This window comes from Lepisosteus oculatus, chromosome 18, assembly GCF_040954835.1.
Source record: "Lepisosteus oculatus isolate fLepOcu1 chromosome 18, fLepOcu1.hap2, whole genome shotgun sequence".
In the NCBI taxonomy this organism is placed as follows: Eukaryota; Metazoa; Chordata; class Actinopteri; order Semionotiformes; family Lepisosteidae; genus Lepisosteus; species Lepisosteus oculatus.
Window position 1 is genome coordinate 18,939,793 of NC_090713.1, and position 25,864 is coordinate 18,965,656.

The 25,864-nt window shown below is 48.3% G+C and overlaps 1 pseudogene; it reads right to left on the reverse strand.

Moving 5' to 3' along the window:
* The window catches only part of LOC138224008 (latent-transforming growth factor beta-binding protein 3-like), a 52,353-nt pseudogene extending 26,969 nt beyond the window's left edge, over positions 1-25,384 (reverse strand).
* Positions 25,385-25,864: the final 480 nt, after the last annotated feature.

A 25,864-nucleotide genomic window follows, 5' to 3' on the forward strand; every position in this document is an offset into this window, starting at 1 on the left:
AATTAACTGTTCACCTAGTTAACTAGTTAACGATTTGGCTGTTGTGACCTGTGTGGTAGTGAGTTGTTCATTTTTCTGAGGATGTCATCCAGCTGTTTCTTGAAAGACGTTCAGCTTCAACCACATGGCTGAGCAGCGCGTTCCACACTCCCGCCACCCTCTGTGTAAAGAAGAGTGCTTCCTGTCCTGACTGGAGGATCTCTTCCAGCTGTTTCTTGAAATAAGCCAGGGTATCGGCTTCAATCACACGGCTGGGTAGCTTGTTTCACACCCCCACCTCCCTCTTTGTAAAGAAGGGCCTTCTCTCCTGACTGGAGGATCTCACCCAGCTGTGTCTTGTGAGATACCAAGGTAGAGGCTTCAACCACAGGGCTGGGCAGCTTGTCCCACACTCCCACCGCCCTCTGTGTAAAGAAGGGCCCCCTGTTTTCGCTTTTAAATGCGCTCCCACACAGCTTCCACTGGTTTGGGTTTCACTCTTCAGTCGCTGACTGGAAATCAGCTGCGCTACGGAAAGTGGGGGATACCTCAGCCCAGCTCTGGGGGTGCTCAGGCAGACAGGAGCCTGTGCTTGGGAGCAGGCAGTCAGAGTTGGATAAACCAGCAACCAACAAGCTCAGGATAATGGGATGATACTCTTACTGGCTGAGCTGATCAGCTGCCACTGAGGTAGACTGTGCAAAACGACTGCCCTTGCGTGAGACGTGTTTGATTTGATCTGTCCTCTTTTTGATTGCAATCGATGAAGGGAACTCGTCTCCGTCTTAATTCTATCGGAACCATTTAGTGGCTTAAACAGCAAACGTTTCTTCTGCAATGCTCCTGTGATTTACAGGGCAAACTCGATGTCTGCTCCAAAATCTGGAAAAATATTCCACTTTCTTTAATTTTGTTTTCCCAATTTGGGGTTTTATTCTGGAGGGCTAAGAAAACCGTGCCAGGACACCTGATTTTATAAAGCCTCCCGCAGGATCTGTCTATGAGTCTCAATGTTTGTATCCGAAGGAGGAGACGAGGACAAGCCCTGGGAAAAAAAACTGCGGCACTCCACACGTGCTACAACTTGCCAAACTGACTTTCGAAGAAAGAAAACGGAATGTTGTTAGTTGTTTTTTTTTCTCATTTCTGTTTTGGCTGTTTCTTTCTAGTGTGTGTAGTGAGACAAACAAAAAAGCAATCGGATGGTTCAGACCTGGTGCCCAAGGAGTTCCCTTGAATTCAAGCCCTCAACCGGGCCTCTGCTGTCAGAACTTTCCAAGTTACAGGGGAGCTGCAACGCCATTTTTAAATTTTGAGATTAGAAAGCAGTGATGAGTGCATTTCAAACTACGGTGAAAGTAAATTGTGCACAGTAACTTGTAAAACCTCCTGTTTTCATCATTTCCAGGTCTGCTCAGCGCCATGTTTCTGCGATTCAGAACGAGGCAGGAGGACTTCCGGTGAGGTGAAGCGGCCCTGTGACCCTGTAAACAAGCAGGCTTGTGGATCCAGCTTTTCTAATCCAGTAGAAATACTGCTCTCCTCTCCCAGACGGTTTCACTGGCAAATACTGCTCACTGGTTAACTCTGCCTGCAGATCACGCTGGAACATTTCTGCAGTGAAATGTCTGCTGCTCAACCTGTACTTATTCCCTCGTACATCTCGGTACATTAGTCATCACAGGGACTAGTGAGCAGAAAGGGCTGCTTCAAGTCGCAGCTCTCATGAAATCTCGACAACATGGCAACCTTACAGTACTTTCACAAAGTTCATGATTGTAGACTTAATTTGGAATTTGTCTTTTTTTCTAAAACGTCAATGAATTGATTGCGTTACGAGATTTGGTAAACTGGTGTGAGACGTTAGGACTGCAGCTCCCCTTATATGATCAGCAAGACGTATAAAGGTGGAAACTGCCTCTAGACTGCTGAGAGTGGGTGATGTTTGAAACAGTTTTCTCTCTCTCGAGCCTCTTTGAGGTAAAGGCACTGTTTGGTACCATGTTGAGAAACCGCTGGTCGGGGCCAGGGACGAAAGCGAGAGTTCAAATGAATTGTGGCATGAAAGTGGCCCTTCCTGCTCACTAGTCACTGTAAGCAAATGAGAAACATGGTCTCCTAACAATGTTAATTATTATGAGTGTGTTTTAGTTAGTTGGCAGGTTGCTCTTTTATTCCAATGCTTAAAAGTACCTAAAAAATGTGTCTGCTTGTATGCGCCAGTTTGATGAAAATATTTTACTGCTAATATTGTAGCGAAATTCACTTGGTCTAAAGAATGTTTACACTGTTAATAGGGCTGTGTTTGTGTCAATCGAAGTTTTGTTCCCTCGCTCTGAAGCGCAGGCGATGACAGCAATATGGCATTACACATACTGTGAAACTTTGTCTCTTTTTGGATGTAAACTGGAGCTTATACACCATCTCATGTACTTGGTAGTTTCATTGTGGTTTGACATGCATTCATCATTGCTGAAGCATCATGACCCCAAAATGTAAAAAGAGCTTTGCAGTTCCCTTTTAAGATGACCTCTATGCGCCCTCTTGTGGCTTTGGGTAGAACTACCAGCTACATCTCACCTACCTCTGACTACAGCTCAGACACCACAATAGAGAGAACAGAATTACCAATGCACTCCAGCAGGTTACTGTCGTAGTAGAAGCCTTGCTGACAGTAACACTCATACCCAGGTTGTGTATTCACACAGTGGCCTTCTTTACAGATCTCTTCCTTGAACAGCACACACTCGTCAATATCTGCCAAGACACAGAGAGAAACCAAAACACCCAGCAGGAATGAGACAAAGCATTCCTGTGAGAAGAGAGAGCCTGAAACTGCACCTACTGTGTGCCAACAGATGCCCATGCCCTCAGGAGAGCTTACTCCCCCGAAGTGCTCAGTTTGGCAAAAACCATTAAGATATGTTTAATAATAATATTAATCGACTCAAAGCTCTTTATAGGTCATGGGGATCCCCTCCACCACCAGCAGTGTGTACCCCCACATGGATGATGCGCCAGAACGCTCCCCACACCCCAGCTCTCAGTGGGGAGGAGAGCAGAGTGATGGAGCCAGTTCAGAGAGGGGGGTTATTAGGAGGCCATGATGGGTAAAGGCCAGGGGGGAAATTTGGCCAGGATGCCAGGGTAACACCCCTACTCTTTTCAAGAAACGCCCTGGGATTTTTAAATGACCACAGAGAATCAGGGCCTCATTTGTCTCATTTGAAAAACCTGACCTTTTTACAGTCTAGTGTCCCCGTCACTATGCTGGGGCATTAGGACCCACACAGACCACAGGGTGAGCGCCCCCTACTGGTCCCACTAACACCTCTTCCAGCAGCACCTTTATCTTTCCCAGGAGGTTTCCCAGTCAGGTACAGGCCAGGCTCACAGCTGCTGAGCTTCAGCTTTTGTTTGAATACAATTAGACTTTGTATTTTCCACCACAATGCTGGAGAAGGGTGGCTGTTGTTGTTGACAAGCAGTTTATTGAAGCACTTATGCGGAGAAATTAAATCTGCAGGATCTCTATAGTGCACTCCAACAATCAACATGTCGGGCACATTAATTACATTAAGTAATACATTTTGTGCTGTCTAAGACAAAACAAACAAAACAGCTTGTTTTGGAAGGGGAAGTTCAGCTGTATAACAGAAATAGGGGTGTGTATGTATCTCTTGTTTTAGCGAGAACCTACCTCTGTGCGCTGGCAGCCCATACTCTGTGATGCTCTCCTCGATGTAGAAGCCTCTTCCAATCGGACACAGGGAGTGGAACTCCGCTGCGGAAAACAAGCATCGGAAAGGAGCTTCAGGGAAAGAACACGACGGTGTCACAGTTTAAAGCACTGCTGCCTCGCAGCGCTTGGGCCCTGGGTTCAGATGTGGACCTGGGGTGCTTGTCTGGGTGGAGTTTGCATGTTCCCCCTGTGATCATGTGGGTTTCCTCCCACAGCCCAGAGACGTGCTAGTAGGTTAACTGGCTTCTGCCCTGATATGAGTGTGTGTATGTGTCAGTGTGTGCCCTGCGATGTACTGGCTCTTGCTGGGATAGGCCCCAGCTCCTCTGTGACCCTAAAATGGAAGAAGCTGTTTAAAAAAGGATGGAAGGCTCATTAGGGTTCACACTGCTGGTCCAGATGTACACCGTTTTTTTACTGGTTACACACACCTTTCCATAAGTGAATTGTTATTTCACCATTCTATTATTATTATTATTATTATTATTATTATTATTATTATTATTATTGTGTTCCAGGATGACTGAAACAAACACCTTAGACCGTTAGACCGTTCCCTTATGTCAAGCTAGCAGGCAGCACAACGACTTTCTCTGAAACTAGATGCTGGAATTTATATTCTCCAGGTCCATATGTTCTTCTGCCTTGTCCTGTGCTGTGCCTGTCCTCGATCTATTCATGAGAACACTGAGGGTATGCCTGTTCATACAAGCAGGGTCTCAATGTCTGCAAAATGAATGATTTAGTCTGTCCACTGGGGGGTTTGGGCTGGAATCAGAGCAGAGCTGGATAAAAATGAGACAAAGGTTGCTCATTTCAATGTCCAAATGATCTTGCACAGAAGATATGAATCTGAGATTAATCTGTAGTAGTTTCTGAGCTGTCCAAGTACCAGCAGCTCAGCCTGCACTGGAATGGACGCTCCAGGTTCTGTGTCAGCTGTGTGGGGAATGACAGTTTTATTGCCCACTTCATTACAGTGGGGCATGCTGATCACAGAGCAGAGAGAGAGAGAGAGAGAGGGATTCACGTTGTTTATTGTAGCTGATTACTACACATTTGTGATTGCTGTTGTTTGTTTTAGTTGATCAGTTTTATTTTACTTAACTTAAAGCCAATGCATTAGTGTTTTGTTATATAAGAGCTTTACTTATGTGTTTTAAACTGAGTACTATACTATAAACTGCAGTAGATTATGTGGTGGTATAAATGACTTAGACTTAGTTGTATGTGAATCTGGCAACCGGCGATGGTTCTCTGCACCAAACCTTCGCGAATGTCTAGACCCTGCTATACCATTCTTTTTTATGTGACTGGGGTGACTGATCCTGCTCAATGATGAACAGAAGTTTAAATAGAAAGAATCACGACTAGATCTAATTTAGCAAAGTTAGAAAGCTTTGATACTGCCTAGCTTCAGAACCAATTTAATTAGGCCTCATTGCTTAGTATCAGTCTCTTATCTTTTTGCACGTTATTGGTGGAAATAAAGCTGCACTGACGTTTGAACTGATAAGACTGAATTTAATATATTTCCCCATTCATTTTAAAGGCTTGTTGCAAAACTGGACACACACACAGAAGTGGGCTGAGTTAAGGGTGGGGGGAGTAGACGGTCGTACCGGAATTGTGGACGGGACAGGGGTAGATCTCGCACCTGTCCCCCCAGCCCACCCCGACGGTGCAGCAGCATTCCTGCTTGGTGATGTTGACGGCCAGGACACTGTCGCAGAACACTGTGTCGTCCAGGTTCAGATAGCACTCCTTCTTGTCGTCGTCGTCCGTCTCGATCTCTGCAGAAGAAAACAGGAGCTTGTCATGCTGGCACCCCCCCCCATGGATCACCACTGAGCCCCCCAGCTAGCATTGCCACAGCATCCAGAGGAGTTTCTACTGGTTGCAGGGGTTACCTGATCCGACCGGAAGCCTGTTCCACCTGTCCACCATTTATGACCCAACACATCTCAGGTGGAGCAGGCTTCCTGTCGGATCACGTAACCCTGGCAACCAGTACCTTGGCAGTGCTCTGGGCTCTGTTATAGAATTTTGCTCTGAACCACAGCTGAGTTCCCAAGCTTTGTGTTCCCTTCCGTGTGTTACTCTATTGGCTTCCTAGCCTACCTTTGTCTCAATTTCACCTTTCCACTTGTGCTTCGCTCTCGAGTCTACTTGGATTTCATTCTTCCTTTGTTAGACCACAACTCTGGACTGTTTGCTTGCTCGTATCCACTGTGCTGCATCCTCGAACCGCTGCTTTTCCCCCCATATAAGCAGAGGCCACTACAAAGCTGGCTAGCTTGCCTTCACTCGTGACCTCCTTGTATAAAAGCATGTTCTCCAGCTGCCCATGGTCTGAGTAGTCCTTGTTTCCTCTTGCAATTCTTTGCACTCGAAGCAAAGGTCTTGGTTTCAGAAGGAGAAGATTTGTTTCAGGGAGTCTTTAGCACTGGATCTGGTGAGGATCCTTTTAGTGGGGTGTAGCAAGGTGCCTGTTTATTCCACCCCAACCCACAAGAGGGCACCCATGTCTTCTCAATTCTCTGAATGTGGTTCCTCTCTTAGTGAGCAGTGGTACGGAAACAACATCACCAACAACCTGCCAGCTCATGTTTCCTGTTAGCGGGTGGAAAATCCAACAGTTGATTTCCCAGCTAATCGCTTGGAAACGCATAGATCCAATGCATGATGAATTCCCAGCTAATCATGTTTAAAGATACGGATCAATTCAAATGCTGATCTGTTACAGAGGTGATTTAAGAGGGCTGCGTTAAAAAAAAATCTGCAAACACTTCTTCTCACAAGGACCAGACCAGAGTTTTAAACTTACTGCTTTCTTAAAGGTGTAATGAAATCTGTACTTGGATGCTGGAATCAGGGGATTTTAAAAAGCAGGGACACCTGAGTGTGGCTCAGCTGATGAAGGCAGATCAGAGGATGCAGGCATTCCTCGGGTGGTTTAGATCTGGACAGCATCATTGCGACTGGGATTCTCCCCAGAAACCGGGTTACACCACAGGGAGAGCATCGTTGGGGCTGAGTCTTCTCCATAGGGAAGCAGCTCCTGTTGCTTGCAGGGTAAGTGCTAGCTTGGAGACAGCTCCTCAATTCAGTGCTTCGCTCTACAGGATTTGAAGTTGATGGTGGCCTGTTTGTTGAAGGACATCAAGAGGAGGTCTTTATCATTCCTTTGGAATTCCAATCCATGACTGTTAGTATCTAGGTATAACAGATCCTCCTGTCACGTAGCCCGCCTGCTGAGGATTCACACACATTAAACCCATCTTCTCTCAGATATTTATATGGGAGGTACTTACTGAGTTTCGGACCAACCTGATATCTTACCCTTCCTGCCCGAGTTAGGTCCTCAACCTTCGCTGTTCCACTTTCCCTGTTACATCTTGATTAAATAGATTTTTAAATCACTGGCAGATCCTATTTGGCCAGAAGACAAGACTTGAACTTCAATCATCTGGCAGTCAGAAACGGCAACCTTCAGTTTTAATTTTCCTCTTTACTTGAACAGTCTCCGTAAATGCCCCTTGTTGTGCCTAACCCGAGATATCACAGTTCTATCTCCCTGGGTGTGGCCACTCTCCGTCTGGTTTTGTTCTCCTGTCTAACGAGAAAAATCAGCTCCCTTAAGGTGCTACTGAATCCTCTCATTTCCATGTGAGGAATGCACCCCGAGACACTTCTTTGATTCTCAAGAGTTGACACGTTGCCCCAGCTGTATGAGCCCAGCTCATCACTGCACTCCTTCGTGTCACATCAGGAATGCCCGACAAAGCCGATAACTGTCAGTTACACCTCTCGGCAACATTCGGCTTTTTGATGACCCGGCCACTCCGCCATGCCTTATGGGATGGGTAGCACCGAGTGATGATGTCATGTGTTTCGGCGGGTCACCGTTTAACCAAATCGCCATGAAGGCACTGGCTGACTAACGTTCCTCCTACCCCTTTGGCAGAATGCCTACTGCTCAGGGAATCCCAGCTACGGCAACTCAAGACCCAGGTTTGATTCAGCGTTGTCTGGGCCTAAGGACTCATGGTGTGTTCCGAGTGAATACATTTACTGGTTGAGTCCTGGCTGCAAAATAAAGAAACAAAAGCCAAAGAAACAGCAGGGAAGGTGGCAGGTCTTTTTTCGCAGATCACAGATGTAATTTACCTTCACAGCTGTGCTTGTCCTCTGAGCTGATGAAGCCCTCATGGCACAGGCAGATATAGTTGCCCTCCACATTCTGGCACAGCCCGTTCGGCTGGCAAAGACTCCTGTCGTGGGCGCACTCGTCGATGTCTACGAGGGGACAGAAATAACATGAAGGCAAGGCTGCCAAGATTTCACCTTTACTATGACCAAGAATATATATATATAAAAAAAAAAAACAGTTTTCCTCAAAGCTGATCCAGACCTTACAAGCAAAGGAGGCAGAGAGTCTACGTGGCCTCCTCTTGTCTCTAAACATCGTTGTTCGGCCACAGAGCCATACAGATCATGGACTGGAAACCGGATACGCATGGACCTTGTTTCAGAATATATTAACGCAGTTAAAGATCTGTACTAGGCTGAATAAAAACTCATTCCACGCTGAAAGGGAAAGAAAGAGACAACGTTTCGGCTGTGGAGTCTTCTTCGGGTGTCACATACACCTTTACCTGTTCCTGGACAAAAAGCAGTTGCTACGCTATGGAGGGTTTAGGATATTTCAGAAAGCTGCACAGTGCGACAGGAGTTCAGGAGGCCTCCAGTCACTGGACAAAATTTTGCTACCAGAAAGACGGCCTCTCTTTTCCTGTCTTAAAATCCAGCAAGCCAAGCAATTACCCTCCCCCCCCCAATTAAGACTAAGCTAATTTTGTATCAATCCCGAAGTCAGCGCTCTTAGGGGATCAACAGAGGAGACCGGACCAGTGCTGATACAGTAATTAACAAAGAGAAGAAAGAAAAACAGGAGAAGGATCAGGACCACAAGAGAGCAGACCTCAACTGACAGACCGTAAGAACAGAACACCAGTTAATCTGAGCACTAAACTCTAGGCTTTAGGTAAGGGACTGTTCTCTTATCAATGTGTAAATACCGATTTCTTATAGATAGATAGGACTTTATTGATCCCGAAGGTAAATTGATGAGGGATCAATAAAGGGAAACAATGGATGATTATATGTGTGTAGCTTTCGTCTCTCGCTTGTTTAGTGATGTCAAGTTTGGAGTCGGGAAGAGGTTCCCCACTCATTTAGCGTCCATTTGAGGAAGAAATTTAGTATTGAACAGGATCTTTACTTTATAAAGAACGACATCCCCCATTTTCCTATATACAGTATTCATGCCTCACTATATAAGAGGACCCCGATAACTCGCACTTTTATTAATATCTAAACAAAATAGATGTAGATGTTGTGCTTTGGGGTCTGTAAATTATCGCAAGCAAATATTAGTTGTTTTTTTTACATTTGCTGCCTGGTTTCTTCGCCCTGCCAGAGACAAAAGAAATTATGTGCCGATAAGCCTTCCCATTTCTTCATTCCTGACCAGAGGGAATGTGCAGTTCTTAACTTTTTAAGGATTTGCTTGACAGGCAAACTTTATCCAGCAGCCTGATTTTAATCTGCTTCTCTCTCTTGTTTTTTGAATCACTACCACGTGACGCCCTACATTAAATTACTCACACCCCCTAACCCATTACGATACCTTCTGACGGACGATGAGGTTCCAGAAAACAAGAGCAGGAAGGGAAGTTTTATTTGTGCTGGAAAATGGCGGGCTTTCACTGGAAATAATAATAATAACTGCTTACACTTATATAGCGCTTTTCTGGACACTCCCCTCAGAGCTCTTTCCAGGTCATGGGGATCCCCTCCACCCCCAGCAGTGTGCAGCCCCACCTGGATGAGGCGCCAGTCCGCTCCCCACACCCAAACTCTCAGTGGGGAGGAGAGCAGAGTGATGGAGCCAGTTCAGAGAGGGGGGTAATTAGGAGGCCATGATGGGTAAAGGCCAGGGGGGAAATTTGGCCAGGACACCGGGGTAACACCCCTACTCTTCTCGAGAAACACCCTGGGATTTTTAATGAGCACAGAGAGTCAGGACCTCGATTTTACGTCTCATCCGAAGGACGGCGCCTATTTACAGTCCAGTGTCCCCCGTCACTATACTGGGGAATCAGGACCCACACAGACCGCAGGGTGAGCGCCCCCTGCTGGCGCAACTAACACCTCTTCCAGCAGCAACCTTAGTTTTAACCAGGAGGTCTCTTCATCCAGGCACTGACCAGGCTCCCACCTGCTGAGCTTCAATGGGGCTGCCAGTTATGAGTTGCAGAGCGATATGGCTGCTGGCTTGAAATGAACATTTGGACTGGGACATGCTTTCTCTGCTGCACTACAATCACCGTGTCGGACACTAAGCTCAGGGAGACGCGGCCCCTGTGCCTGCTAGTGTCACTGGTGATTATATCTCCTGACCAATGGCAAGCACCAGCCTACCTTGGCAGAGACGCCCACTGACCAGCTGGAAGCCCTTGGGGCACTCGCACCAGTAGGAGCCCATGGTGTTGATGCAGCGGCCCCTCTGACAGTTCGAGGGTCTCTCACACTCGTTGATGTCTGCATGGGGAGGGGGGAGGGGGGGGGGAGAAGCCAAACCTGTCAATCAATCAATCAATCAAAGTTGATTTATCAAATGCACAAACAATACAGCATGCAGCAGTAGTTGCTGGCAATGAAATGTATTTTCGACATGCTCAAAGGGAGTGGTATAAATCAGAAAATGAAAGGTTACATAATAATAGATAATAATGCAATAGAAATGGAATAAAATCAACTCAAGACAGAGCTCAATATACATAGAGCTGCAATGCGTCCAGGGTGTATGCAATACATTATGTCTAAGTAGTGCAGCAGGCCGAATACAGTGAAAACTGTGTGTCAATGTAGCCATTACAGGTGATTTGCTGAAGGTGACTGCAGCTCGGCTATTTAGCAGTCTTATTGGAGGTAGAAGCTGTTCTGTAATCTGTTAATCTTTGACTGAATGCTTCGATACCGGACGGTAGGTAATAATAATAATAATAATAATTGCTTACACTTATATAGCGCTTTTCTGGACACTCCACTCAAAGCGCTTTACAGGTCATGGGGTTCCCCTCCACCACCACCAATGTGCAGCATCCACCTGGATGATGCGACGGCAGCCATAGTGCCCCAGAACGCTCACCACACATCAGCTATCAGTGGGGAGGAGAGCAGAGTAATGTAGCCAATTCATAGAGGGGATTATTAGGAGGCCATGATTGGTAAGGGCCAATGGGAAATTTGGCCAGGACACCGGGGTAACACCCATATTCTTTTCGAGAAACACCCTGGGATTTTGAATGACCACAGAGTGTCAGGACCTCGGTTTTACGTCTCATCCGAAGGACGGCGCCTGTTTACAGTCTAGTGTCCCCGTCACTATACTGGGGCATTAGGACCCACACAGACCGCAGGGTGAGCGCCCCCTGCTGGCCCCACTAACACCTCTTCCAGCAGCAGCCTCAGCTTTCCCAGGAGTCTCCCCTCCAGGTACTGACCAGGCTCACACCTGCTGAGCTCCAGTGGGGCTGCCAGCGGTGAGCTGCAGGGCGATATGGCTGCTGGCATTTCAAGGCTGAGAAAGGAAAAGGGTCCCATCTACCTCACTGACTTTCTGCTTTTTCAGACTTCACCCCTTTCTTTATGATCAGGTCAGTTTAATCTGCTGCAGGTCCCCAAACTACCTGCTCTGGGATCCTCACTGGAACAGCCAGACAAGAAGTTTTCCACTGAGACCTTTAAAGGATCTTAACATCCTTCTCTACCAACAAGCTGCTCAACTCCCAGTACTATAAACTGTCTGATTTCCCATCTTTTTCCTTCTTAGTCATTTTCAAGCTCCTTGACTTCTCTTTTAGCTTTTTTTTTTAATTTCTAACTGTGTGGTTTTGCGTGACGTTAATGATCCCTGGCCTCAAAGGAACATCTTGCGGATGACCGAATCCCATTGGTCTGGAACAGAGGAATTTAATTTCTCCAAGCGGTGCGTTTTTTCTAGTTGAAGCGGTGCAGTTATCCTACGTAAATTTCATTTGTGCCCAATTTTTTCACGGGGCTAAGCATTTTCAATTCAACTCCAAATACTTTATTCATCTCCAGGAGGGGGTAATTTAAGCCGCAGGCATGCAACAATGACTCATTCCACATAAAATAACATTACTAAGAAAATATCAAATAAAAAACAGCCAACCGACCATAGAAAAATTGCAGGTGGTGCTTTTGCCTGTATAGAGTACCCGGTACTATATGGGGTTGGATTCAAACTGGGCCCAATCCTCCCAGCATAAAACTGGCGCCACATCCACAATGCCGACATGCACTGCAGATCTTGAGCAACCCTGGGAGGGACGTCACCCTTAAAATATCATGTCGAGAGGGCTCATCGCACCCCGTTATTAATATACTGTATACTGTTGCGTAGTGTCAAAGAGTATACTGTATACTATACTGTAAACAGGCGTCGTCTTTCAGATGAGACGTAAAACCGAGGTCCTGACTCTCTGTGGTCATTAAAAATCCCACGGCGTTTCTCGAAAAGAGTAGGGGTGTTACCCCAGTGTCCTGGCCAACTTCCCCACTGTGGCCTTTACCCATCATGGCTCCATCACTCTGCTTTCCTCCCCACTGAGAGCTGGGGTGTGGGGAGCGGACTGGCGCCTCTTCCAGGTGGGGCTGCACACTGGTGGTGGTGGAGGGGATCCCCATGACCTGTAAAGCGCTTTGAGTGGAGTGTCCAGAAAAAGCGCTATATAAGTGTAAGCAATTATTCTTATTATAATCATTATTATAAAGAGTCAGTTTTGAAGGACATGCCCCAGTGATCTCACAGCTTTGACAGTGACGTTCCTGGCAAAGACTTGCAAACCACTTCTTCCCCCACCCCCCAAAAAAAAAAATCTCCACTTCTTTTCTTTAAAAAACACAAAATAAATGAACCGAAATGGCTAACTGGCCACATCAGAACTAGAAATCATTTTGGAAACAGTATTACAGTGACATGTTGATACTGGGTGCTATGTAAGGGAAATTAATTCTAATGCTGTCAATGCTACAGCTTCCCGGGGTAAAATACGGCACCGTGAAATTGAGATCTGTCCTTTTCTTGGAAAACCTTCTTGATGGGACAGTCTGCCTCCTCACCCCCATCATTCTTTGTACAACTGTCTGGTAGAGGCCAGATGTGCAAAACCTGCACTTGAAACTTACCAGCAGCCATATCACCCTGCAGCCCCCCCCTGAAGCTCAGCAGGTGTGAGCCTGGCCAGTACCTGGAGGGGAGTCTCCTGGGAAAGCTGAGGCTGGAAGCTGTTAGTGGGGCCAGTAGGGGGCGCTCACCCCATGGCCTGTGTACCTCAGTATAGTGGTGGGGATACTATACTTTAAAAAGGCACCGATGAGACATAAAAATCCCAGGGCGTTTCTCGAGAAGAGTAGGGGTGTTACCCCAGTGTCCTGGCCAAATTTCCCCCCTGGCCTTTACCCATCACGGCCTCCTAATAACTCCCCTCTCTGAACTGGCTCCATCACTCTGCTCTCCTCCCCACTGAGAGCTGGTGTGTGGGGAACGTTCTGGCGCACTATGGCTGCCGTCGCATAATCCAGGTGGGGCTGCACACTGGGGGTGGGGGGAGGGGATCCCCATTACCTGTAAAGTGCTTTGAGTGGAGTGTCCAGACAAGCGCTATATAAGTGTAAGCAATTATTATTATTATTGAAATTATTTGATCATGAGATACAGATGTTCTCTAGGTGAGAATTAAACAGAGATTGTGTCGGGAAGCTCAGGGCTGGTGCCACAGCTCGTTAATCAAGCAAGTTCTAAAACAAAGGAAGGAGGCATACTCACACGAATATTTTTATTCCACAAGTGAGCATCCCTGACTAATACAAGCTCTGAGTGTGTGGCTCATTCTTCCTTTTTAATTCTACCTTGCTCCTGGCTGGTTGTCCTAACTGTCTTCACAGACATGGTAAGGGTGTAACACTAGTTAAAGTGCGGGATAATATTCTGAGTGCAACAATAATATTGATAGACAAACTTGAACAATTTCGGACAGTGAAATGTTTTAATCTGATGATGCATGCATACGTTGAATACCCCCAATGCATTCCTAGTTTTAATCTGATGATGCATGCACACGATGGTATCGAAATCTCCAGAGATGTCTGACTTTTTATGGGTTTACAGTCAAAGACTGCACAAGACGTGTTAACTAACATAATACACCATTTCGGTTCAGTACAAAATGTTGTTCAGGAATGTTGTTCTACTGTTCTATGTGTGCTATAACTTCTCCATATGACCTCTCCATTGATAATGCATTTAAACGAAAAAAAAAACAGTGTTGGTGAATTCTACATGCTATAACCCACAATTAGCAGTTTTGGTGCCAAACTACCCAAGCAAACTGGAAAAGTACCTAAATGCAATGGGCTGATGTCCGGTTATGATCACTTGGAATGCAGTGAAGACTTTTACCTCTATTTGAATGGGTATTGTAATGGGTGTTGCTTTCACGGGTGTTTTGCTTCTGAAAAAGACATTTGGGCTCTAACTGCGCTCGTAAAGCTGGGGATGAGGGTATCTATTGTCGGGACTCGTGCTTTCTTTCTCCCAGGTTATTTAGGCAGAGCTCTGCTGAAACGGGGTGAGAACGGGACAGGGCAGAGGGAGGCCTACCTTCGCAGTGGCTGCCCTCCTGCGTGGGCTGGTACCCGGGGTAACACTGGCAGTGGAAGGAGCCCTCGGTGTTGATGCAGTGCCCGTTGGCACAGAGCCGGGCATCCTCGCACTCGTTGATGTCTGTTGACAGGGAGCACAGTGGTGGTGGTGGGGGTGGGGATGGGAGTCACGGGCTAGCACAGACCATCACCACGGCGAAGGGGGGGGGGGAGTGGGCGGATCTCACCTCAGCAGCCCTTGCTGTCGGATTCGGGGACGAAGCCCTCGTGGCACAGGCAGCGGTAGGTGCCCACCAGGTTCTCGCAGTGGCCGTTGGGGCACACGCCGGGGGTCTGGCACTCGTTGATGTCTGCAAGATTCCAGCAAGGCGAGGGTTAACCCGCCTGTTTCCCCCCGCCCCCCCCATGATTCCCTTCACCCACCCCGAAGAGAAACGTCAACCAGCCAAAATGTCAAGAGATCCGAGTCCAAGCCACCTGCCAATCCACCACATCAAACGCAGAACCACCTGGAAACATAACTATATTTTCTAAAAATATAGTTAAATATATAATAATACAAATATTTTTACCATATTTATCTCTTTTATCTTTAAAAGAGGCTTCTTAAAGCACTTGACAGTAAGGGGAAGAAAAGCACACAGCTGGAGGAGAGAGCAGGATTAGACAATTCAAAGAAAGGTTTGGAATACAGCAGGAAAGCAGAGGGACAGACACAGAACCCGTTAAATCAAACCCTTCTGAAGGAGAAGAAGCTGTGAGTCTGGATTTGAGGGAGTTTAGAGAAGGTGGCTCTCCGATATCCTTGGGGAAAGAACTCCAGAGCTCTGGAGCGCAGCAGGAGAAGACCCTGTCATCCAAAATATTTACTTAACATTAGTTTGATTTAAATGTATATGGAAATGTTTCAAATATACATACTACCATGTACAAAATTATGTAAAATTGTCTAAGACATTTAACATTAATGTCAGTTTTCATGTCTGAAATTTAAGATTAAAATATTGAAAATTATACACTAGTGTTTCTACTTTTCTGCAGTATACTGTAGAACACTTATATTTTCAAATGTTTTTTTTTCATAGAGATATAGATACGTGTTTAATACTGCTATGCTTCTGAAGTGTCCCTCTGCAGACATGTTCCTGCCGATTTTATCAGCGATTGTCAAATTGTGAAAAATGAGGAGATCTGACTGGTTACTTGGATAAGTGCCCGTAAGACAGTAAGGATGAGCGGTGGAATGGAACTGGCTGGGGAACTGGCCCTCCTTGAGGGCTGGAGTCGGCCTATCCTGATGAAAACCGTCAATCCACGCCCATCGTCCTTGTTGAAAGAGCAGCCCATTTGTGATTGATTAAAATCATCAGGAAAAATAGGATATACACCTTCCAACTGAACAGGATAATTACTAAATTAAGCACCTTACATTGGGCTTTTATAAATTTTCAAAAAGTCCATGTATTTTGACATATATACATTATTAGTATATTGACTTCAGTGGGACACTTTTCCGATCAACAGTGCAAAGGTGCTCCTTTAACTGGCAGAGATTAAGCAAACAGTGATCAGGAATAGTCTGTAAAAATGGTGGCGATGCACAGTGTTAATCTGCAGGAAAATGACCAGCATAGACAGTTTATTCAGTACGCTGGTTTATGTTGTGCAAACTGTTTTTTGGCATCTCCTTTTAACCTACTCCCAGAAACATCAGCTGAATTAATAACTAATCCCACTAATAAGAACATAAAAACAATCCAAGTGAGGAGACTGGCACTTTCGCCCCGTTAGGTTAATGAATCCCAGGATCTCCTCCAGCTGTCTTGAAAGAAGCCAGGGCACCACCTTCAACGGCATGGCTGGGTAGCTTGTTCCACGCCCCCACCACCCTTTGTGAAAAGCAGCGTCTCCACACCCGGCACTGGGGAATAAGAGCAGCCCTGGCCCGGCAGACTTTGCAATAAATGTACTGTGGTAGAAACACTAGAGTCAAAAAGCCCCGAGATTATTATCTAGGGAAACGTGCAGAGGCAGTGTCTGGCTGAAAAAGAAAAGACCCTTAATTTACGAAGAGAAAGACGAAACCGTCGGAAGAGCCCAGCGTCCCACGCCATGTTTCAGACAGCTCCCAGCATCCCCTCGAAACAGGCCACGTCTATTCTACAGAGGAAGGAAACAACGTTACTGCACGTGCAGGCTGCTCCGCATTCCCCTGGAGAGAGAAGGTTATCCAGCACCCTGCCTCCTCCCTCCCACTGGATTGCACTCACTGGCCAAAATATTAGGAACCCCCTCAACGGGTTCGGGCTTCGGCAGCAGGAACAACCAGAAATGGACTCGAAACACTTGCCGCCCGATGTTCCCCCGCAGGATCCCCTTCAGTCCAGGTTGCGAGGAGTGGGGGGTTGGACTGCCGGCCCGCCTGGATCCCGCTGGGGATCAAAGTCCGTTTTACCGCTCCTCGAGGCCCAACCACACCTTGCCGGCCACCGTGGGTGCACGGCAGGGCCCGGCCTCCTGCAGATATACCCTTCCCGGATTCGCAATCCAGTCGGGTCGAAGCCGGGCAGAGCGGGGAGCGACACCAAGCCCGAGGCTGGCATGTGCGGCGGTCCAATTAGTGCCGTGCCGGACCAGGATGGCGAGACGAAATCGAGCGAGCGAGCGAGCCTCTCCCTGCCCCCTGCCCAGCTACCCACTCCCCAGCACCCGCAGCTCAGCCTGCTCAGGGTAACACACCGGAGCCAACGCTCCAGGTTTTGTGTCAGCAGTGCTGGGAATGACAGGCCGGAGACGACTTTGCAGGCTCTCTGACAGTTTTATCCTTCATTACAGTGGGGCGTGCTGATCACAGAGGCAGAGAGAGACTGCAGGCATCCGCTGCACAGCAGAGGAGGGATTCATGTTCTTTATTTTAGCTGATTACTATCAGTTTGTGTTTGCATTTGTTCGTTTCAGTTGATCAGTTTTATTGTGCTTAACTTAAAGCTAACGCATTAGTACTTTAATTATCCAATGAGGGAGGGTTTCTGATGTCTGATGCCAATCATTCTATATACTGCAGTACACGATGGTGTAATTACGGTACAGGGGGGTGAATTTGGCTGTTCGCAACAGTTCACTGCACCAGACCCTCGTGGTTGTGGAGACCCTGCTGTATCCCAACACTGCGGACAGCGAGCGTGGGGTGTCGCACGTATCGGAACACATCCATCCGCTTCTGGAGCGAGACCCCCCCCAGCTAAAAGAGAAACCAGCCGAGAGAGGTCAAGAAAAGGCCACCCGAAACCCAGAAGGCGGAGTGTGTGCATGCAGACCCCAGCGCAGGAGCCCAGCTGCCCCCAGCGTGTCAGCTTAGAGAGGGAGACCCGGCCCAACCGAGCAGGTCCCGACGCAAACTGGCCACCCCATTCGTCACATGAGTGAGTTCAACCCGCCCGATACGTGCATTGTGGGATTGCTCAGCAACTGCCTCGTCTTCCACCACCAGCAATGACCTACTGTATGAATCACACTCACCTCTTCAGGCTGAATAACTTACTGGATCATTTTTCTTTATCAGCTCCTTATCTGCACAGCACTGCGGCACAGTGGTCAGCATTGCTGCCTCATAGATAGCTCTGGAGCCCTTCAATTCTGGCCTTGTGGTGCTGTCTGTGTGGAGTTTGCATGTTCTCCCTGTGTTCCATGTCTCCTAAGGGGGCTCCCATTTCCTCCCGCACTCCAGAGACATGCTGGGAAATGCCTTGGCTTCTGGGAAACCGTGCTCTGGTGTGTCTGTGTCTGTGTCTATGTCTGTGTCTGTGTCTGCACTGCGAGCGAATCTCACAGTCTCATTCCTTGGTCTGAAAACCTCACGCATTTGCGTCGAGTACTGGGTTGATAAAAAAAACGAAGCGATGAACGGAAAATTGTGAAATTGTTGTGGAGACGAGCGATTCCATTAAGTAAGCCATGTGTTTTCGTTCTATCGATATGAATAATGCGCTATTAATATTTTTGATGGAAAATTTCACTCATTAGGGATTTGGACCCCGGAGAGCTGCGTTGGTCATCGATGAAGAAAAAAAACACAGAGTTTCCTCGCAGCTGAATCACTGGGTCACAGACAAATACTGTGTACCTTCGTCCCCCTGTCACTTCATTTTCAAAACGCGTGGGTTTCCTCCCACAGTCCAAAGGCATGCTGGGAGGTGAACTGGCTTCTGGGAAAACTGGCCCTGGTGGGGTGTGTGTGTGTGCCCTGTGATGGACTGGTGTCCCACCCAGGGTGTACCCTGCCTTGCACCTGTTTCTTCCCAGGATAAGTGCCAATGTGCCACCTTCTTAATATTCCCAAATTCCTTCAAAAGCTGCTATGGGATGACCAGTGTGCACCGGGGGGGAAGGGGGGGGGGGGCGGGAGGCAGGCAGGGAGCTGGATCCGAGAGTACGTGCCTGGACTCCGCTGGGTAACGCTCCGGCTCGTGACACTGTGGGCAGCTGCAAACAGATGCATACGTCAGTGCGTGTCCAGAAGTGCCGTCACTACAGCAGCAAGAGAGGAATGCCCACCCACCTGCTGGTTTCCATTCCAGCCGGGCCTAATGGGGCCTTAATGGAAGTAACAGCTGGGTTGACGGGTGTCTCTGCAGGTTTTCTACATAAGAAGTGACTTGGCTTTTGAAAGGCAGTGGATAAAAGCCGGACCTCCGACGCATGACAGGGCGGAAAGGGGTTCAAATGGATCCCCCTGATAAAGTCAGTTCGGGGCTGAGGGCCGGGCTGGAATGAAAACCCGGCAGGTGTGAGTGCTAGGGCTTCCTGGATCAGGATTGGGGAAAAGATGAAAACGGCTGGATTCCAGCTAAAGGAGCAGAGGGAATCATCTGGATTGCTGCCGTTGGTTGCGCCAGAGGAGTTCTGCGATGTGGACAGTGAGGCTTCTGCGATCCGGGTATCAATAAACCAGAGATGAGGATCACCAGCTGGTAGGAACAGCCTGCTATCCCGTACTCCTATATCCGACTGGGCCAGTGCCCGTTCTTAGCGACTGCTCAGCCCTGTACCGCAAAACGCGATCTGACTTGGCCTTTAACGATGCAGAGCAGCTCTTCATCTGTCGGCTCTGCTCTCACACCAGGCTGCCGAGAAACAGGAGGACGAGACAAAAAAAAAAAAGAGACGATTTTGGGGGTCCGGGCCTCGGACAGTCGGGATGGGGGGGGCTCACCGTAACAGATGCCGTCCTTGGCGCGGTGCCCGGGGGGGCAGGGTACGCACTCGTAGGAACCGGGCGTGTTCTCGCACTGCTCGTTGGGGCAGGTGTGGGGGTCCAGAGACTCGTTGATATCTGGAACCACAGCAGAGGGAGCATCTTCGTTAAAACTGGGGCGGGGGGGGGGACACACCGCTGCCCCCTCTTCGAGCTTTCCTGAACCCCGTCTTTGGAATTCGCCAGGTCGCGGCGGAGCAGGGCGCCCCCGATCTCGTGCTTATACTGGTAATAAACGTTAAAAGTAGCTTCTTAAAGTTTCTTTACAGTAAGGGCACAGTGAGAGGAGACTGGAGGATTAGACGATTACAGTGAGGTTTTGGAATACAGCAGGAAAGCAGAGGGACAGACACAGAGCCAGTTAAATTAAAACCCTTCTGAAGAAGGAGGAGGTTTGGAGTCTGGATCCGAAAGCGCTCAGGCGAGGTGACTCTCTGCTACTCTTGGGGACAGAACTCCAGAGCTCTGGGGCACAGCAGGAGAAGACCCTGATCTCGCGCTTATACTGGTAATAAAACTTTAAAAGTGGCTTCTGAAAGGTACTTTACAGTAAGGACACAGTGAGAGGAGACTGCAGGATGAGACCATTACAGTGAGGTTTTGGAATACAGTCGGAAAGCAGAGGGACAGACACAGAGCCAGTCTGAATTTGAGGGAGTTTAGAGAAGGTGGCTCTCCGATATCCTTAGGGACAGAACTCCAGAGCTCTGGGGTGCAGCAGGAGAAGACCCTGTCGCCCCCAGAGTGTAGATAGGCTTGGGGGACAGACAGGAGACCAGAGGCTGTGAGGTGGGGAGAGGGAAGACAGTAACTCAGACAGGTACGGAGGTGCCAGGCCATGCAGAGCCCTACAGGCGAGCAGGAGGATTTTGTAGTCGACACGAAACCTGACAGGAAGCCAGTGCGGGGACTCCAGGACAGGAGTGATGTGATCACTGGCCCTCGGACCTGGTCAGGATTCTGGCTGCCGAACTCTGGGCAGACTGGAGTTTGCCCAGTGTGGATTTAGAAACCCCAGTGAGCAGAGCATTCCAGTACTCAATTCAAGACGAGTCCAACGTGTTTTCAGCAACAGTCGAAGACAACACAGGACGTAGTCTGGCAATACTGCTGGGGGGGGGGGGGGGGATGATGTTTTTACAATATTTTGCACATGCAGATGAAACGTCACCCCCCTCAACCCCCCACCGAGGTCTTCAATTTAGAATGTAATTCAAGTACAGCGCCGTCCGCAGACTGGGTGGTGGAAAAACGGAAAGTTAGATCAAAAGAAAAAATTAGAAAAAAGGAAGAGATGAATGAGAATGCTAAAGAGAAATAAAGCAGAAATGCGAGCCAAACCGAGAATGAGAGGGCGAGGAGAGAGGAAGGGAAGCGTGTTGTTATTGTTCAAGATGGCGGAGCGGCGGGGGGGCTCGCTTACCCTCGCAGACGGGGTGCCGGTGGGACTTGCTCTTGTAGCCCTCGTAGCACTCGCACCTGTAGCCGCCGGGCAGGTTGACGCAGCGCCCGCTCTCCCCGCAGGGGTTGTGCTTGACGCACTCGTTCACGTCTGGGGGGGGACAGAGAGGAGACTCAAGAGCCGTCCGCTGTCCGACGACTGGAAATCTCCCCCCTCTCATAAAAACAAACTACCGATTTCGGCAGCGCGTCCGTGAGGTGAAAAAAAACAGCCCGTTGTTTCTGCGTTTGTAGAGGGGCTTCGCCGCGTATTGAACGCGCCTGCGAGACGTATTTCATCGGGAGTTAACGAGAAAGTTCTGTCCAGGTGCCTGATTGTGGGGGTGCGTAGACCCCCCCTTCAGGGGGGCACTCCGAAACGTGCAAAAAGAGCGGGAAACGCCGATGGAATGAGGTCGACTGACGTGACGCACTTGAAATTAGTCTTCATGGCCGAACCCCCGTGATGGATGGGGCGCCCGTCGCTGCGATACCTCTAGTTTCTGGAACAGCGGAGCGTTTCAAGATGGCGTTCAGGGGGAGAGGCTGAGGAGGAATTGTGAGTTTTTCCATGACCTGAATGTTCCGTTATGACATTATTTATTATAATTATAATATAGGTGGGTAGCTGCATCAGCATGCGTAGGCTGCAAAGGAACAAGTGATTCCAGGCTGAAAAAAAAATTAGAAAGAGAGCACAACGTTTCGGCCGCGGAGCCTTCTTCGGGTGTGAGAAAGTTACCTTTGCCTACTGCCCTGTCTTTCTCACACCAGAAGAGGGCTCCACAGCCGAAACGTTGTTTTCTTTCTTCTCTTTTTTTCAGTATGGAATAAACCTATTACTTGTTCCTAATTATAATATATAATATAATAATGTAACACTACAGGGTTCAGGTGGGCACCCTCACCACTGCCACCATATGCGTTACACTAATGTTATATATATGACATATCATATGAATGTTGACTACAGAAATATAAGGACGTAACACTAGTTGTTTAGACTTCGGTAATAATTTAAGAACAGCTAATAAGGTTGTTATTTTTTTAAGTTTAAGAATTTTGATATGAGTAGTACCGGGAAGAGAAAAGACAGTGCTGGGTCGTCGAAAGAGAAGTCTAAGATACCTCCATCGTGTATGTATAGCACTACAAGAAAATCAATGGCAACCAATGAGAAAAGCGAAGCAACTGGAGGTGATGTGGGGAAAAAATAATGGAGATGCACTCGTACGTACGCAAGAAGAGCTCCAGACCAACGTCTCGGAGTAGATGTAATACAGTCGGAATTGAAGGTCTTAAAAATAGTCCATAGACTGTGTGTTTAAAGAGGTTGAGGAACTGAAGAATGAAGTTTTGAAATGAGTAAATACTGAACAAGAAAAGCAGATTTAAAGACCTTGAATTGGGTGAAAAAAAAAGTTTGTAGTACAGCTGCTACAGAGACGTATGATTATTGATCTGGAGCACCTAGAGAATGCTGTTCCAGCTCGTTTCTCGTGAGTCACTAGTGTGTCCCTCCTTCGTGGGGCCCTAAAGATTTCGTAGGTCCCCAGTCTCTGTGCCTGCGGTGCCTCATGGGAAAATCCGGCGCTGGTTCTGCCATGCAGTAGTTTCTGTTTTACGTTGTCGTGCAGATTTGTTTTTATCATGGTGTCAGTGTAAGAAAAGTTTTAGCTGACCTCTGACCCCAACAGGAGTGTTGTGGTGTCTGGGGATGGGGTTTTTCTTTTTCTTTCTCTTCATTTGTCCCTGATAAAGTTTGATAACCGGCCAGGGTTATCACGTTTTTTTTTAACCTTCCCCGAGTGAAGGAAAGCTTAGGTTAGGAAATTAGTTCAATTGTACTGGAAGTTGATAGGCTTGCTGGCACAGAATACTTTTAAGACATACTTAAAAGACTCAGCTAAAACTGTATTTTTTTTGTTGAAATCAAATTATTTGCGCGTATTTCCTATCCTTTCCTGGTTTCGAGTATTTTTCATTGAGTATTTGTGACGTTTTCCTGCTTCGAGAGGGCTGGTCTTTCCTGGGTGTCTAAGGCCCCAGGTGGTACCTAAGGGACACCTCCCCTTACCTGCACAGGTGCGCTTGCCAAGGTGAATCTGCAGCTTGTAGCCATGGTTACAGCGGCAGGTGTAGGACCCGCCCGTGTTGATGCACTGGCCCCGCCCACTGCCGCAGGGCTCCGCCTCGCACTCGTTGTCGTCTGAAACCGAGAAGGCCTCCTCATTTCATCGCCTGGACCACAGTTAGTGCCCCCCCCAGTGCAGTCAAACAGGCAGGCATCTAGTGGGATCTTTCCTCTTACTGGGCGTCCTGGACAAATTTCCCCCTGGCCTTTACCCATCATGGCCTCCTAATAACCCCCCTCTCTGAACTGGCTCCATCACTCTGCTCTCCTCCCCACTGAGAGCTGGGGTGTGGGGAGCGGACTGGCGCCTCATCCAGGTGGGGGTACACACTGCTGGGGGTGGAGGGGGGGATCCCCAGGACCTGGAAAGAGCTCTGGGTGGAGGGTCCAGGAAAGGCGATATAGAAGTGTGAGCATTATTATTAATATTATTACTCCTATCCGTGCCCCTGTGGTTGTCACCCCCAAGTGCCACCATGCCTGTGGGCAGCCCCCTCTCCCCCACGGCGTGCCCACTCTTCAGGAGGTGGTCACAAGCTCCACTGCGCCTAACGGGAGGAGCAGCACCTGTTGAAGGACTTTGCTGAAGTCATCAAACAGCGGGCAAAAACGACAGGCGTCACCATTCAGCTGAAAGAGAACAGAGACCCTGGCTGCCCAGTGCCCAGCATAGTGCTAACTGTGAGCTGGCAGTTAAACGAATCCTGGTCCATCCATCCATTGTCTAACCACTATATCCAGTACGGGCTCGTGCGGGAGCTGGAGCCTATCCCAGCATACAACAGGCGTAAGGCGGGGTACACCCTGGACTGGATACCAGTCCGTCACAGCGCGCGCCCACAGACACACCTGGCCGATTGCCCCAGAAGCCGATTAATCTCCCAGCCTGCCCTTGCACCGTAGGACGCGAGTATGGCGAGACCATGCAGACTCCACACAGACAGCACCCCCAGGTCTGGAATTGAACCCGGGTCCCCAGCGCCGCCAGGCAGCAGTGCTGACCCAGAGTTCATTACGCTGTCACCAGGTCCCTGTCTGAGCTCAACCTCTGCCTTCCCAGACCGACCCACCCGGGACCAACGTTCCCTCTAATTTCTAATGGCCTGCGCACGCAGAAATTTAAAGTTGTGCAAATTTCTTCCCCAGTGACAAAAACCTTGTGCGCACTAAATTGAGCGTATGGCAAATTGTAAACCTGAAATTATTTTTTTGTTAATATAGCCATCCTCATAGAAGCATAGAGATCCAAAAGATCCGGGACAGCAATTCCATGAGCCCAGTCATAGAGACCGAGTGTCCGTGCGGACAGGAGCAGGGAGGTACGAGACTACAAGAACATCGATATTGACGATCAAGTAGCAAAAATAACGCACACAATTTTTTGTGTGCAATTCAATTTCCTATGTGCACTGATTTCATGACCTGTGTGCGCAAGAGGGAACGTTGCCCGGGACTCTCTGAGAGCCAGCGGCAGCCCTGGCTGTTCTTGTGAGCGGCGGGGCACGGGCTCCTCACCCACACAGTACTTCCTCTGGGCGTGAGCCTTGTACCCAGTGTTGCAGAGGCAGGTGAAGCCGTTGGTAGAGTTGATGCATTCTCCGTGGCCACAGATGTTCCTGTTCAGCCTGCATTCGTCCGTCTCTGGACAGGGGAAAACATTGAAGGGGAGGAACCCACAAACAATTAGTGACGGAGCAGCTGATGATCACAAGCTTTCAGGCAAAAAAAAAAAACAGAGGGCACAAGCAGAAACTATGGGGAAGTGCATTTAAATGAAACAAGCTGCCATGTTGTTGAAGCAGATAGCCTGGCTGCAGTTAGGAAAGACTTTCTTTACACAAAGGGTGGTGGGAGTGTGGAACAAGCTGCCTAGCCATGTTGTTGGAGCAGGTAGCCTGGATCCCGCAATGAGGAAAGGCTCCCTTCTTTACACGGAGGGTGGTGGGAGTGTGGCACAAGCTGGCCAGTCACGTTCGTGAAGCAGATAGCCTGCTTTCTTTCAAGAATCAGCTGGAAGAGGTCCTGCAGTTAGGAAAGACTTTCTTTACACAAAGGGTGGTGAGAGTGTGGAACTAGCCATGTTGTTGGAGCAGGTAGCCCGGATCCTGCTGTAGCAGCAATGCTTGTTAATAAGACAGAATTAAGTGTTGCTGTGCTTTCCCAAATGAGGCCCCATCTCTCTCTTCATCTCTGGTGCAGCCACAGAGAAACTATTCATGCAGGCTGATTTAAGGTTTCCTTTGATAAGGGACAGCTCCCAAATGGGGATGCAGTTAGCTAAGCCTGGCTATCATGATCAATGGTCATCCATTGGCGCCTATCTGTCTAGGTAGTGCCAGATGGACATCTGGACTGCATTCCTATGTGTCAGGAGTAAGTGACTCATATCTCACCTTGATCAACCAACCAGGGACTGGTAGGGCCGAGTAACCCATGTGGGACTCTGATGCCAATGAAACTTTCAGCCAATGAACGAGCTGAAGTTCCTCATGGTAAAAACAGGCAACACAGAGAGCCTGGAGTAGGGGAAATTGTAGGAGACTATTCTAAAGAGAATTCT